Below are 15288 nucleotides of genomic sequence, written 5' to 3'. Positions count from 1 at the left end.
TGCATCACTTCGGGCTTTCCTCCCACATTAAGCTGACACACCGTGATATAACTGGAATACTGTTAAAAGCGGCGTTAAACCCAACTCACTCACTTCAGAGGTTTGAATCTGATTTTCAATATGGCCATTATGGCAGCCATATTGAAAAATGTCTGTTGACATTCAAGACCAATTTTGTTCAAAATGAAATGAAATTTGGTATGTGTGTTGTATGTTGTGACTGCAATATTTCCTAAATAGACACCCTGGCATGTTTTCGTTACATAATAATGACCATGTTCAGTGGAAACTCAAGGTTACCTAACTGTACTTATCTCACACAACTTTGACAAGACTTTCTAATGGACAGGTTTATGGATCCACCGAACATGAGGCCACCCATTTTTAGCTCACTGGGTCCAAAGGACAAAGGTGCGCTTATGCCATACCGTGGCGTCCGTCCGTCAACAATTTATTCAAACGACTTCTTTTCTTAACCCCTAATTGGAAAGTAACGAAATTTGACTGGAAGCATCCCTAGGTGGTGGGGATTCAAAATTGTAGAAATGGTGGGGCAGAGGGGCAGGGCCAAATATGGGTAATTTGGCTATATTGCTTTCAACGACTTCCTCTCTGGAACTAAGAGATAGGTATCAACCATATTTGGTTGGAAGCATCCCTAGGTGGTGGGGATTCAAAATTGTAAAAATGGTGGGGCTGCCCCCCCAAGGGGCAGAGAGGCAGGGCCAAATAGGGGTAATTTGGCTATATTGGTTTAAACTACTTCTCTGGAACTAAGAGATAGATATCAACCATATTTGGTTGGAAGCATCCCTAGGTGGTGGGGATTCAAAATTGTACAAATGGTGGGGTTGACCCCCTCTAAAGGGCTGAGGAGCGGCGCCAAATATGGGTACTTTGTCTATATTGCTTTAAACGACTTCCTCTCTGGAACTAAGAGATAGATATCAACCATATTTGGTTGGAAGCATTCTTCAATGGTGGGGATTCAAATTGGAGAAATGGAGGGGCTGAACCCTACCCCCGGCCCCAGGGACTAAGGGGCGGAGCTAAAAAGAGTTTATAACTTGGACACAGTTAAGATCCCAACCAAGTACAATTGAGAGTATAATTAGAGGAATGCACATATGCTACCAGGACTGGACCTTCTGTTCATATGTCCAGCATATGTAATAGAACCTTGACCATAACATGCAAACCTGTATTACCCCAAACTTTTAATAAACAGATACATTGTATACATTTGTTTGTTATGAAGAGATTAATACCTTTAATATGATTTATCCTGGATCAAAACATGGAAATGGTTCAGATCTTTATGCTACATTTGTATCTAGAGAAGTACATGTTCATGCTGTCAGATTTGCCATCCACCCATTTTAAATGCTGACAAGAGTCAAATTTACGAAATATTTGCAGTATTATATACATGTACATTGCAAATGTATGTTTTGTCATGATTGCGTAAATATCCAGGTGAGTGATACAGTCCCTATGGGCCTCTTGTTTATTTTTCATTTCATGGGCCCGCAACTCCCTGCTGAAAAAGTAGCTGAAAAAATAAATAAATTAAAAACATGAAAATATTTATTTTATTATGTCTCCCAGTAATATAGACCCTCTTATGAAATCAAAATGTTTTATAGAAGTTCCATGTCTACATCACTATCAGTGATTCAAGAACCCAGCTGCAATTGTATCTCCATGGCAGAATGATTTTCATATAAATAAATAATAATTTGTTTTTATTTATATTTCGAACGACCTTGAATGGAAAATTTGGAATAAATCCGTGAAACATAAGATTAAAAACGTGTGGCCTTAAAAAGGTAAAAATCAGTTTTTATACTGCAAACTTATATCAAAAACTGACCATGGTGCACGAGCTTAACACATGTTAAGCTGCACTTCATTTTAAAATGACTTCTTGAACCAAAAAAATATTCTGAAATGTCCAACCACTCTACTACCGCTCCAGGCTAACCTTGAATGAGTGGATATGCTGCCATACTCTCCACACTGAGACAGTTTAGGAGGATCAGTTGGAATGAGTGGTTAACGGTGCACTATTATAAAGACGTTAATGTGATTATTTTACTGTAGCTTCACTTACCACACATTCAAACCAACAGTTAGACCCGTGAAGATCCGGGGTAGAATAACATGATATGGAAAAACTACAACAAAACACAGCATTTATTACCTGACGCTGCACAATATGTTTTCTGTAAACAAAAGGTCCACCCAAACAGGTATTTACTAATAATAGATTCTCAGAACTGAAGGTGAGGAGAAATGGAAATTAACGTCATCATAAGATTTTTGCACTCATTTAGCCACCCGAATGCCTGTGTGTGTGGCTGCATAATTGTATTAGTCCAGACTTATGCCGGTTTTGTGGTTCTAGCGTTCTAGATACCATGCTGCAGTTTAACATGGATACCCCACTCAGACAAATTATGCTGTCTCCAAGCCGCTTAGTTCTTGTTTTATTCCCTTAATGCTATAGTCAGGCAATATCATGGAGGCGGTCTCGTTAGAATTGAAGCCAACATAAAAATAATAAAAATAATAATAATGATGATGATGATGATGATGATACGACCCGGAATATGTAGGGGGCGTCATGGAAAATGATCAATACAAAATCCTTTGGAATAGGCCAATTTACAGCCTCAGACGTATCCAGGCCAACAAACCTGATCTTGCCCTTCTTGATAAATCCAATGAAAACATTTATATGATTAAATTTTCTGTCCCCTTTGACACTAATGTGATTGACAAGATTGAGGAAAAACATGGCAAATGCGCGGACCTCGCTTTCGAAATGTCACGCTTGCATCCCAAGTACCAAGTTGTCCGACTCCCCATTGTTCTCAGTGCCTTAGGTTTGGTACCCCCCAGTCTGTTGACTGACATTGGGAGAGTACCCGGGATTGCTACCGCGAATACAGCCCGGGTCCACATTCAGTGCTGGGTGAACAGGCACATTTCGAACAAAGCCACTTTCCCTAGGAGACACCACATGTGGTACATGTGCTTCTGTGTGGGGCAGGACCGAAGCCCTAGAAACTCTCAGGAGCCAAGCTGCGGCCGCCCATCCAAGATCCGCGACCAACGTTGCTTAACTTCATGTATGTGCCACAAGATTTGAAAGCCCTTAAGGGATCAATCTATATATTTGAATACTGTATTTTTATAATTCTGATATTTGCAGGGTCTGTGATGTAGCCCTGTGATAAAAGCCTACATGTCCTCACACCTTGCCTCTGAAAGACCTAGTGGGGATTCTAGGACACAATATGTTTCAAGTACCCAATTCTTGCCATCAGATCAGGTGGTTACACAGAGCTATCTGATCATGTGTGTTGAAAGATGGCAACGACTGAAGCCAAGGCGCTTTGTGTCATGTGACAGTCACGTGACGGTAAAAATAGTCCGAACTGTAACTTACAGTTGAGGCGAAGACAACTGAATGGATCCGGTTGTCAGGCTCGGTGACGTGGCTTATTGTGTCTCTTCTGTTCAAGTGGCGTTGATGCTGCTCATAATATCAACCACTGGTTTGCCTGGTCTAGATTCTGTTATTTACAGGATGATGTGATATGAGTGGAATGTTGCTGACTGAGGCGTTAAAAACAATTCACGCATTTCGGGTTCGTCCTAGGCACTGGGTGGGAAGAGTCAAGGCGAGGTGTCTGAAAGCTGACTGTGGCTAAACCAGGAAACAGCTGCAGGATTTCTGCAGACATGTTACTGTATTATACTAAAACCACAAAACCTAAGGTGTATTCAACCGACGTTAAAAGAGGGTACGTGTTTCCGGCCTGGCGCTCGGTATTAAGGGGATAAAACAAGGACTGGTCGGCTTGGAGTCAATATACTGTGTCTGAGTGGGGTATTCATATTAAACTGCGACATGATATCTCAGTGGGCTAGCAATTTAAAACCGGCTTTAGACAGACAGACAGACAGACAGACACACACACACACACACACACACACTAACTAACTAACTAACTAACACACACACACACACACACACACACACACAAACACACACATAATACCCATTTCACCTCACCATCTTAAGCATCGCAAGTTGTAACCTGCTATCATTGTCTCAAAGCGTCTTTATATGATCGATCAAATAATTAAGTGATTAAAAAAATACAGTATATGAATGTGTTTCAACATCGCACCCTGCGTTTCTGAGGGCAAATACGTGAATTTAAGAATATATATATATATTTATATATATATAATGAAGTAATAAAATGTTAAACTACCTTCATTATATATGACATCGAAGATAAACGTAGGAGGGTTCAAGTAAATACATATACGGAATCAGATCCCATCTCTCATATCGCTTGCATTTGCTTCAAACAAAATGGCGGCGCCCAGTGACGGCGATCTGATCGATAATCAAGATCTATATTGTAATAAAACGGGTCTTACCCCGCGAAGTGCATCAAATCACTTGAGTACCATGATTGAAAACATGAAAAGATTTGCAAAATATCTGTCGACGCCCAGTTGGTTGTACACATGCTTTGCAAATCCTGCAGTCGACCGAAATCTGTAGTTGAAATCAATGTTGTTTACAAACCGGATGTCTAAATCTTAACGCGATATTGATTGGACTATGCATATACTCGTTAGTCCAACCAAATTGTAACTCCGGAATTACAGCCTAGTTCGGCAAGGGTGGAAACTAGACTTTTATAGTCAGTTAACGCCCTTGCCTCGAGAAGATGGACTTTCTTATAGGAGTACCGACCATGGGTCAAAATTCAGGTCACTTGCTCATAGTTGTTATTAAATGAGTATGTGTTACACTGTTATGATATATCTTTATTTGACATCACAAATGATGGAGATTGGAAACACAAAACAGGAAAGAGAACATAATGCAACACATGATTGTATGATGTAAATGTACATAATCCTCTAGTTATTTTATCTCGAAAACAACATTCTCTCATTTTAGCCATACTCCCGTACAATGAGAAGTCCAAAACCTTTAAGACTAGAGAAAAACAAAAAGGACCAATTGGCAGTCTTCTGGATATGTCTAATACCTCTCATACCAATATTTCAAAGCTTTAAGTAACTTTATAATTTGCTGTTTCAAATGGGCCAAAGAGCACCCTGTCCTAACTCGTCCTTACATTGTTGATGATTTTTTATCGTGGTTTTGGCCCCGATTAGCCGAATCCGTTAAAAAAGTTACTCCCACTCCATGTCATGCAACGCTGTCAAATTTAAGGTTGATGTTTTGCTGACTGAAACAAACGTGTCCTTCAGTACGTTCACAGCTGTTCGATGGCTGTCAAGGATCTCACGACGTCAACTGACGTCAATTACTTCACGTCACATGCTTTGTTTAAAAAACTGGATGCCTCGGCATGTTGTTCAAAGAGAATGAAAAGCTCACAAAATGAATATTTCAAAGCAACCTATATCAAATAGAATGGACTTTGACAGAGTGATCGTTTGAATGTAAACATGATTGGACTAAGTTGTCTTTGATACAGAGAGTGAAATAAACCGTAGTCATTGACACCCTGTCTTTGAGGGAGTGAACAAAAGCTTTCAGTGGAACAGGCATGTATGTGCATTTAGCCAACACCAGGTTTCACGTGGCAGACCGTTACTCATGTACTCTGCCTCTGCCTCCAGGGAATTGTATAGCAATTGATGAATGGTGACGGTTGGGTAGCTCACTCGTCATGCCGAAGGTCCGGGTTCGATTCCCCACATGGTTACAATGTGTGAAGCCCATTTCTAGTGTCCCCCCGAGCTGATATTATTGCCAAAGCGGCGAAAACATACTCACTCACTTTTTTGACCAATTGATGTGTAGTGAAGAGTGTTTCGGGTTATTCTTGACCTTGGTCTATTTCTTTCCTTGTTGAACAGAAATGATTTTCCTAGATTTAGATAAGTAAACTATCATTGAAATGCTGTGCAGTGATAAGCTGAAGATATGATTATTTTGAAAATGTCATTGTTTTAAAGTAAACTTTAAGATTGTCTCCGAAAATATTCCTAAAACAACCACCACAAGATTTCTGTAGCTCATTTTAACAGAAAGTAAAAGCTCGTCTGTCTGTCCGCCGTCAATATACACAGGCTACACTGGGAACATCTCTGAAACAACAGGGTTGGTGGACCTGACACATTCCGTTTTTGATCCAAGCAACTGCCGGTGCCTACTTTTAGATCTCGCGGAAGCCCCTTCCGGTTTAAAAGATGGCGGCCACGTTTGCCGTGATATCTAAATAAGAAGTCGATACTTTCGCTGTTTATCAACACTCCTTTTCACCGTTTTCCAAACACTCATAACTACACAAATGTTAGATTGAGAGAGTTTCATTTCAGTCATTTACCGTTTTGCGAAAATAGAAAAAAAATGAAAGAGACCCTGCTTCAATTTCTTCCCGACCTTATGAACTATACCGTGACGTTTATTGTGTATGTTGTTTATATCTATTTGTCGTTTAACGCCGCACTCAGCAATAGTCCAGCTATATGACGGCGGTCTGTAAATAATCGAGTCTGAACTAGACAACCCAGTGATTGACATCATGAGAATCGATCCACGCAATTGGGATACGATGACATGCATCAACCAAGTCAGTGAGCCTTACCACCCGATCCCGTTAGTCGCCTCTTACGGCAAGCATGGGTTGCTGAATACCTATTCTACCCCGGATCTGCACAGGTCTTATAGAGTGTGTGACATATACTATAGCCTTTACCTTATCGCAGCATTCACCATCGTTATTACTATGTACAATCCGAGAAATATGTAAGTCCAAATTGAACACAAAGCTTGGTGAAATACCGTTATGGGTGTGTGAGTAAATGGGTGAGTGAGTGAGTTTGGTTTAACGCTGCTTTGACTGTATTCCAGTTACACCACGGCGTATCCGCTTGATCACAGAGGAAACCCAAAGGGTCCACTTTACAGAAACCAACGACCACTGATAGGGTCCTGAAGAGAATCTAGGTTTCGAACCTACGACCGGAGGATTCTAGTACCACTAAGAGACATCTACATCTACGGCGCCTTGAATAAATTTGAACAATTTGTTCAATTGAAATCGTTTCATCTCCCCACACAGGCTGAAAAGAAGCGTGCTTGAAAATAGCCGAAAACGTTTCTACCTTTAAGCTGGAGAATTCCAAAATCCGCTATTACGTAGCAATCTTTAGCCGCACAAAGCGATGTTTTTGGTGTGTACTTTTCTTATTAATGAAATCGCCAATGGGTAGCAGAGAGACCGCCCAAGTTGGCACTTATTAGGAGCTAAACTTCTACAGAAAGAAAAAAACTGCATATTCTTGGCCGCTGAGAGAGAAGAGTATTAAGAAATAAATTTCAACAGAGCGGTTTGATGGATAGAAAGCTGTCTCTTTGGAGATGGCCTCTGTTGACCTCGACAAGCACGTGCCACTTGCTGTCAGCGCCATCTGGTGAACATCACCCTAGACACATCAATGAAGCGACAGTCGTCAACACATAAGTTGCTCTTTTATTCTGTAAACGCAATCAGTAACATAGTTTTCAATTAGACGTGATTTTTGTAAAAATGAAGATATTGACTTAAGGATGAGGATGGCCATTAAGAAGTCACGCCTGATAGGAGAAATCGTTTCAAGTGACTTCATTTAAACGTTGTTTGATAAGGCGTGGTGATGATCTTATGGTATTGTTGAACCAGCCATCTGTACGGATTTGAGGAATAAATACCTCCGCGGTACTCTTCAATGCATAATTGATTAATACAATTTGATAGATTGCTGACCCGTGATGATCCCGGTCAGAACATGTTTTCGGCAACCCATGCTTACCGTCAACGCGACTATGTTTGTCGTAAGAGGTATTGGACGGTCAGACTCGCTGACTTTGTTGATGCATGTCATCGTATTCCAATTGCGTGGATCGATGCCCATGATGTTAATTACTGGATTGTCTGGTCCAGACTCGATTATTTACAGACCGCCGTCACGTAGCTGGAACATTGGTGAGTGCGGCATTGAACAATCAAGCAAGCAAACAAACAAACAAACAAACATAATAGATTGTTGTTGGACGCATCCTCGATTATCCAGAGTATCAAGTCTCCATTCTATCATGATAAATACCTTGGCCTCAGTCGCCACCATAGTTGAGTTTCGGAAGTGAGGTCACAACCCCGATCGTTCAAAGTTCTTGCTTTGCACAGATTATCGCTCGTTCGTGAGAAAATGTTGATTGGACGGTTAGTTGTCGCATCGTGCCATTCGAATCGGACTCAAAGCAATGCTATGGCAGCGAATGAGTTCAGGGTATTTAGGGAATTATATTGGAGATATCATACACTGGATAATCGAGGCTGTGTTGGATGCAGCGATCTTCAGAAGCGTTTAATATTTGTTATGTCAGTTGTTGAGTCCAACACGTCTTTGTAAACACGAATGAAAGGCCAGTGAACGAGTAATTGGACAATATGTCGTGGTCAATATTACAGAATAGTATCACCAAGACTGACCGAGACTGGGGCATCAATTACATGTACAAACCAGTGGTCGATAGTGTGGCAACATCATCAACGTTGTCTGTACTGTAGCATGCTAGATCAACCATGTCACATCTATGTGTTGTTAACCTTCAGATTAGTCTTCATGTGTAGTCACCAAGTGAAGGCGTTTCAACTATTGCAGTAGTCTAAACAGCCTTGTCAGTATTATTGTAATAGTACGGAAGCGTAGCAGGGCCACGGTGAATTTTGTTGTTGTCTAAGTATCTCCTACGTAGGAGTTAGTATCTCCTACGTAGGACTTAGTATCTTCTACGTAGGACTTAGTATCTCCGACGTAGGGCTTCCTATCTCCTACGTAGGATATACTAAGTCCTACGTAGGAGATAGTTATTCTAGTCCATACTAAGTCCTACGTAGGAGATAATAAGTCCTACACAGGAGATACTAAGTCCTACGTAGGAAATACTTAGACAAAAAAACAAATTCCCCGTGGCCCTACTACGCTTCCGTATAATAGTGACACAACTATTACGATATCATACGATGAATACGTTAACGTGCTCTGCTCAAGAGAGGCCTAGCTTAATTCGACAAAGCCTAGTTACTACTACTACTACTACTACTACTACTACTACTACTACTACTGCTACTACTACTACGTTTTGGGGAATAGAACCCGGGTCTCTGGCGTTAAAACCACAATGCTGACCCTGGTGCATGGAGGAATCTTGGTTCTGGAGAATCGGCGCAACTGTTTTATAATTTCATACATAAAATAGATATAAACAACAAATACGGTATTTTTGTTATCTATCTTTATTCAAGAAATAAACACTGCTGTTGTAGCCATTTATGAAACAGTGGTATAAAAATGGGCGAGGCTTTGGTGTTTGAAAAGTAAATGTTTCACAAAATGTAATATCTAAATACACTGAACTTAATACATCCATTACTCGACATACAAGTATAACAAGAATTAAATATTTCTTATAACAAACATAGACATACTTCAATAAACAAGTAGCTATTTTGAAGTTGACAGCGTGGAGTGAGTGAGTGAGTTGGGGTTAACGCCGCTTTCAACAGTATATCAGTAATATCACTTCGTGTCAACTTGATGTGGGAGGAAAGCCTGAGCAGGTCTTACACGTTTACAAAATGGTGTAACAATCGATCACGGGTGCGGTACTGACAAACGTAAAAACATAATCAGGGCAAGCCGGGATTCGAACTCACGATATTAGCCTTCTGGCAAGCCTCAGGGACGCAACTCTGCGCACCTATTCCGGCGTTTTAGACGACTGGGCACCCGTACCTCCGAACGGTGTTGAGGGAGAACAAAAACGACCTTAATTGCTAGAGTAACATTCATGCCAGCTACAATGCTGATTTCATCAATCTGTAATGATGTTAAAAGTACACAATATCCTGGAATTATAAAATTGTATTACACTTATTATTACAATTAATATATACGCTTAATTTAAATAGGGGAACGTCGCCCCCCAGTCGTCTGAGAAGCCGCAGAGTTGCGTCCCTTTAGAAGAACCAGACACCAACGATGGCCTAATTGTAAGTGGTAAACGTCTAATACCTGCATCACTTCGGTCTTTCCTCACACATCAAGCTGATAACTGCAACCATATTCAAAGCGGCTTTAACCAAACCCATGCACTCACTTAATGTCAACACTAATAGGGGAGACGGGTGGCCCAGTTGTTTAAGGCGCCGCGATTCGGTGTGCAGAGTTGCGTCCCTTGGGCAGGCCAGAAACCTATGATTGTTGGTTCGAATCCCGGTTCGCCCCGATTATGTTTCTACGTTTGTCAGCACCATACTTGCTCCTGGGTTTCACCGATGTGGAAAACGTCTAAGACCTACATTACTTCGGGCTTTCCTCCCACATTAAGCTGACACGCCGTGATATGACTGGAAAAATGTTAAAAGCGGCGTTAAACGCAACTCACTCACTCACACAACACTAACATGATGATAATGATGAAAATGTTCAACTTTAACATCACAAGAACAAAATCAACTTATTAAATGCTATTTCTTTGGCTTGATTTTCCAATGATGGAAGTGGCTGCAAAATTCAAAATTTTCGAAGAGTTTGAAATCATTGAAAACAGATATATACTCCAAAAAGAAATTGGGAAACGATTATAACAGGATTTTGTTTGACACGTGACTGCGTCGATGACGTGTCACATTGGCCACTAAGTCACATGCGTGAGTGAGTGAGTGAGTGAGTATGGTTTTACACCGCTTTTAGCAATATTCCAGCAATATCACGGCGGGGGACACCAGAAATGGGCTTCACACATTGTACCCATGTCGGGAATCGAACCTGGGTCTTCGGCATGACGAGCGAACGCTTTAACCACTAGGCTACCCGACCGCCCCCGTGAGTGAGTGAGTTTGGTTTAACGCTGCTGTTAACAGTGTTTTAGTTATATCACGATGAAACTGATGCAGGGGTTAGACTTTTACTACTTTGGCAAAACCGACGAGCACTGATATTGGAATGACAAACCAAGAATCATAATCAGGGAAAATCCGGGGTTCAAACCCACGGCAATAAGATCCTGGCATACCTAAGGGACGCAACTGTGCACAACAATTAACAGCACCTTATGAATCATATATGCTGAACGCAGGGGAAATAGTGTCTGATATACCGATATTGGTGTGTGTTCCAATAGTTTCCTCAATAAGAATATGTACAGATAAACCTCGTTTGTCCGAACCATGTGAATGTGGACATTCCTTTTCCGGATTGTTATTTGGGTAACAAAATATATTATTAAAGGGACATTACTCTAAACCATGAACATTAACCCGGCTTTTGGTTTAACCGGACCATTTAATTAAAACGATACCGGATTAACGGGGTTTCACAACATGTGTTTTACTACGTGTACAAGGTCTACTTTGAATGAAAATGAGATGGTTTAAGTAACATTAACATTATAAAAGTGTGGAATTCATTTCGTGTGTAGATAATGAAGAACTGTGTGAAATTGGACAGTGCTTAAAGTAACAAATTAGTGAAACAGATTGAAATATTTTTAAAAAGCATGTTATTGCTTTTAAAGTGAATTAGTCTCCTCCTGATGGTTCCTGGTTGGCATACGCTGTGATGCATATGCTGGTTTTGGCAATGAAACTTGGCAACACGGATATAAACATATAACGTAGAAACATTGGTTAAAGACACGGATGTAGTTAGTGATGAAAATGGAAAGATACATGTACAAATACAGGCATGGTAAAAGTGTGCAGAGGTTTATAATATCCACAATTATAAGATGGCGCCGCCTTATATTTGTACTTTCAGAACTTGTCGTTTTAGTTCGTCTTCGAGATACAGAAGTCAGATATGCTGGTTTGAATGTTTCGCTCACGTGTGCGGATAATAAGGAAGCCTCGACGCTGATTGGCTGAAAATGCACCCCTCACAGCGGTATACACCCCTCAATATAAGATTTTCGTCTCGGCTTATTCTGTTACCTGGTACACATGTATTATCGTGAGTAAACATTTAATTTTCAGATTTTGCAAATGACACTTAAAAGAAGAAAGACGCTTCAACTTTTTTCGGCATTATATTTACATATGAGTACATTGAAAGATATATTTAATATTTATAGCTACTAAATGTGAAGTTGCCTATAGAAGAAAAGCGTACAACACATTTATATATTGGGCGACACCATTTTTCATAAGTATTAGTATATAAGGAGAAACAAGTACGTGTGTTTCCTATTTCAGCCCTACCAAAATAGGGTAGATAGGTTAGTAGGCAGTAGGTACCCCCATCCCACCCCACCCCCACCCTGCCCGATTATCTGCATTACTTGAAGATAAGGGACAGACCGTTTCATGTCCTTTTTCTCAAGCATTTCATATTCTATTTCCCAATTTTGTGGAACAATTTATTTTTTCGATAATATCCCAGCCCCCGAATATCAAATTGTCGGACCCTAATTGCTTTGTCTACAGTGAAGCGCGACAAAGTTTCACTGGTAACATAATTGTTAACTACCGACAATGCCAGAATGATGTTAAAAGGTGTGATTCAACTCAAGACAAAAGACAAAAGAGACTACAGAATAGGGTCGGGAAACCGGAAACACACAATTAATTAAACTATTAATGGACAAATTAACGCTTCACCAACTCAAATAATACAATTGGTACAGATGACGATGGTGGTGATGATGATGATGATGATATGTTGTGAGGTCACAACCAAGAATGTGTAGAAATTGGCAAAAAAATAACATCTTGATATGTATTTTGATAGGTGCTTTCCACAGAGGAAAATACAGGAACGGTTTGTAAACAAATCCACATCAAAATAGACTTGGTGAGGAACGGCGTAGTCAGTCGTTCAGTAAGGCCACAGCGAACTATGTCTTTCTCTAGCTTCTACCGAGACGTCTAGTACTCAAATACCATTGTTTGGCAAGAATCGGAGGCCTTGGTGGGATACTATAAGAAGATGAAGCTCATATTACTGAAGAAGATGACTGGCTGTTGTACTTATGAATTCTACACTACATGTGTTGGAAATTTTAAACGTGTATATTTTATGTCCCATAAAAGCATACAAACGACAAAAGCGAATGGCGGTGTGACTGAAGCTCGGTTTGTGACACACCGCAACGTACAAGATACCGCATACATGAGCAGGAGAACATTGAGGTACAAATGAACAGAAATGTTCTTTGGCATCTTGTGTGAACATTTTAGGTTTACATAACATGCTTTATTCTCTTCCCGGAGTCGCCTGATATGCCCATCTCGTGTGACTTGTTATTTAGGATGACCCAATTTTACATACCGTATTTCCTCCACAAAGAGCCGAGACCCTCATAACTTTACTTGTCTTTCCCGTCGGTTTGTTTGCTGTAGTGGAACATTTATGTTAAAGCCGAAATGTTTATTTGAAAAAAATGGCACGCTCTTTTTAATGCCTTAAAAACAAGCAATTACACTTTTTTAAAAGTTGCTTTCGGCACAGAATTGTAGTTGAATACAATATATGGTACACACACATGGTTTTCTGAAGCCATGGTGAGAAATCATTAGTCTTAATTGACCCAGTCCTTACACGAGGCCCAGTTCGTAATTTCGACACATTCCTAAATAGAGGCGACTCTGGAGCAAATACGGTATTACTATTTTGGGATGTTGAATGTCATTTTAGGAGATATCAATAAAGACATTTCATGTGACTTATGGCATGTTTGATGTGACTAATGGTATGTTTGATATGGCTTGTCATGTGTGATATGGCTTATGAAATGTTTGATGTGACTAATGGTATGTTTGACGTGACTAATGGTATGTATGATATGGCTTGTCATGTGTGATATGGCTTATGGTATGTTTGATGTGACTAATGGTATGTTTGATATGGCTTGTCATGTGTGATATGGCTTATGAAATGTTTGATGTGACTAATGGTATGTTTGACGTGACTAATGGTATGTATGATATGGCTTGTCATGTGTGATATGGCTTATGGTATGTTTGATGTGACTAATGGTATGTTTGATATGGCTTGTCATGTGTGATATGGCTTATGGTATGTTTGATGTGGCTTATGGCATGTTTGATTTGACTAATGGAATGTATGATATGGCTTGTCATGTGTGATATGGCTTATGACATGTTTGACGTGACTGAGAGCATGTTTGAGTTGGCTTATGACACGTTTGATGTGGCTTATGACACGCTTGATGTAACTTTAATATGTTTGATTTATGTTTAGTTGCCAATATGTTATGTGGCCAACATTGTGGGCTCTTTCAGAAATTCAACACCCCTTATATGTCAACATTAGTTTTAATCCAATAACATTACTCAATCCTTGTTCTGTAACCAAAAGATGGACAGCAGCTCTGGAAAGTATAAAGTATTGATGTTATTGTTTGGCCTGTCAATAAGGTAATTGACGAGTGAGTGCAAAAAGTCAGTACAGATATGTCATGTCAGGTTAAGGTTGTACCGGATGCCCATAAAATAATCATTAGGCCACAACAAATGAATTGTTTGTAAATTGTTGTCTGTTTTCCGAAGATTATTTACGAGGTTATTTATAACCAGAGGCATGATCTTCAAGTTGTCGACAGAATTAGGGCTACATTATGAATCCTTCGAGCCACCAAGTGCACAGAACAATATTGTTTTAACTCTCTGAACGAAACAGTGTGTACCCACTGGAATGTCTTCAAATATATGATACACTTACGTGTGCTTAGAACACCCCATTCTTCAGAACTAATTAAGTTACTATTGAAGTAATTGTATTATCTCGAAGCCATTAACTTCCCGAACGAAAGTTAATTTGACAAACAAATATTCTTTTGCTGAGGCCTAAACATCCCGAAGGTTTATCATGAGGAATGGAGTGCAGGGATTTCATTTGGTAGCCAGTGACAATGGCGTATTTGAAAAATGACTTCAAAAGATAAAATGTGTCTTTGATGATGATGAAGTATTGGTTGTTATCCCTTCACAGTTACACAAATGTCCTCTCACCCCGTGTATCTCCATACGTCCATACTGTCGACACTTCAGCACCACAAAGCCTGCTTCAAGAAACGGGAACCTTTTCTTCAAGCACCCTATCACATAACACACATAAAATGTCATTTCTCAAACACACTCTCTTGTCCACAAGTGTTATAATCCTCGGTCACGAGACATTGTTGAAGTTCCCGTATGCTCTACTAGTCTATTT

This window comes from Haliotis rufescens, unplaced genomic scaffold (assembly GCF_023055435.1).
Source record: "Haliotis rufescens isolate VD_foot unplaced genomic scaffold, xgHalRufe1.0.p SCAF_7, whole genome shotgun sequence".
NCBI classification, from domain to species: domain Eukaryota; kingdom Metazoa; phylum Mollusca; class Gastropoda; order Lepetellida; family Haliotidae; genus Haliotis; species Haliotis rufescens.
This window is presented reverse-complemented; position numbering follows the sequence as displayed.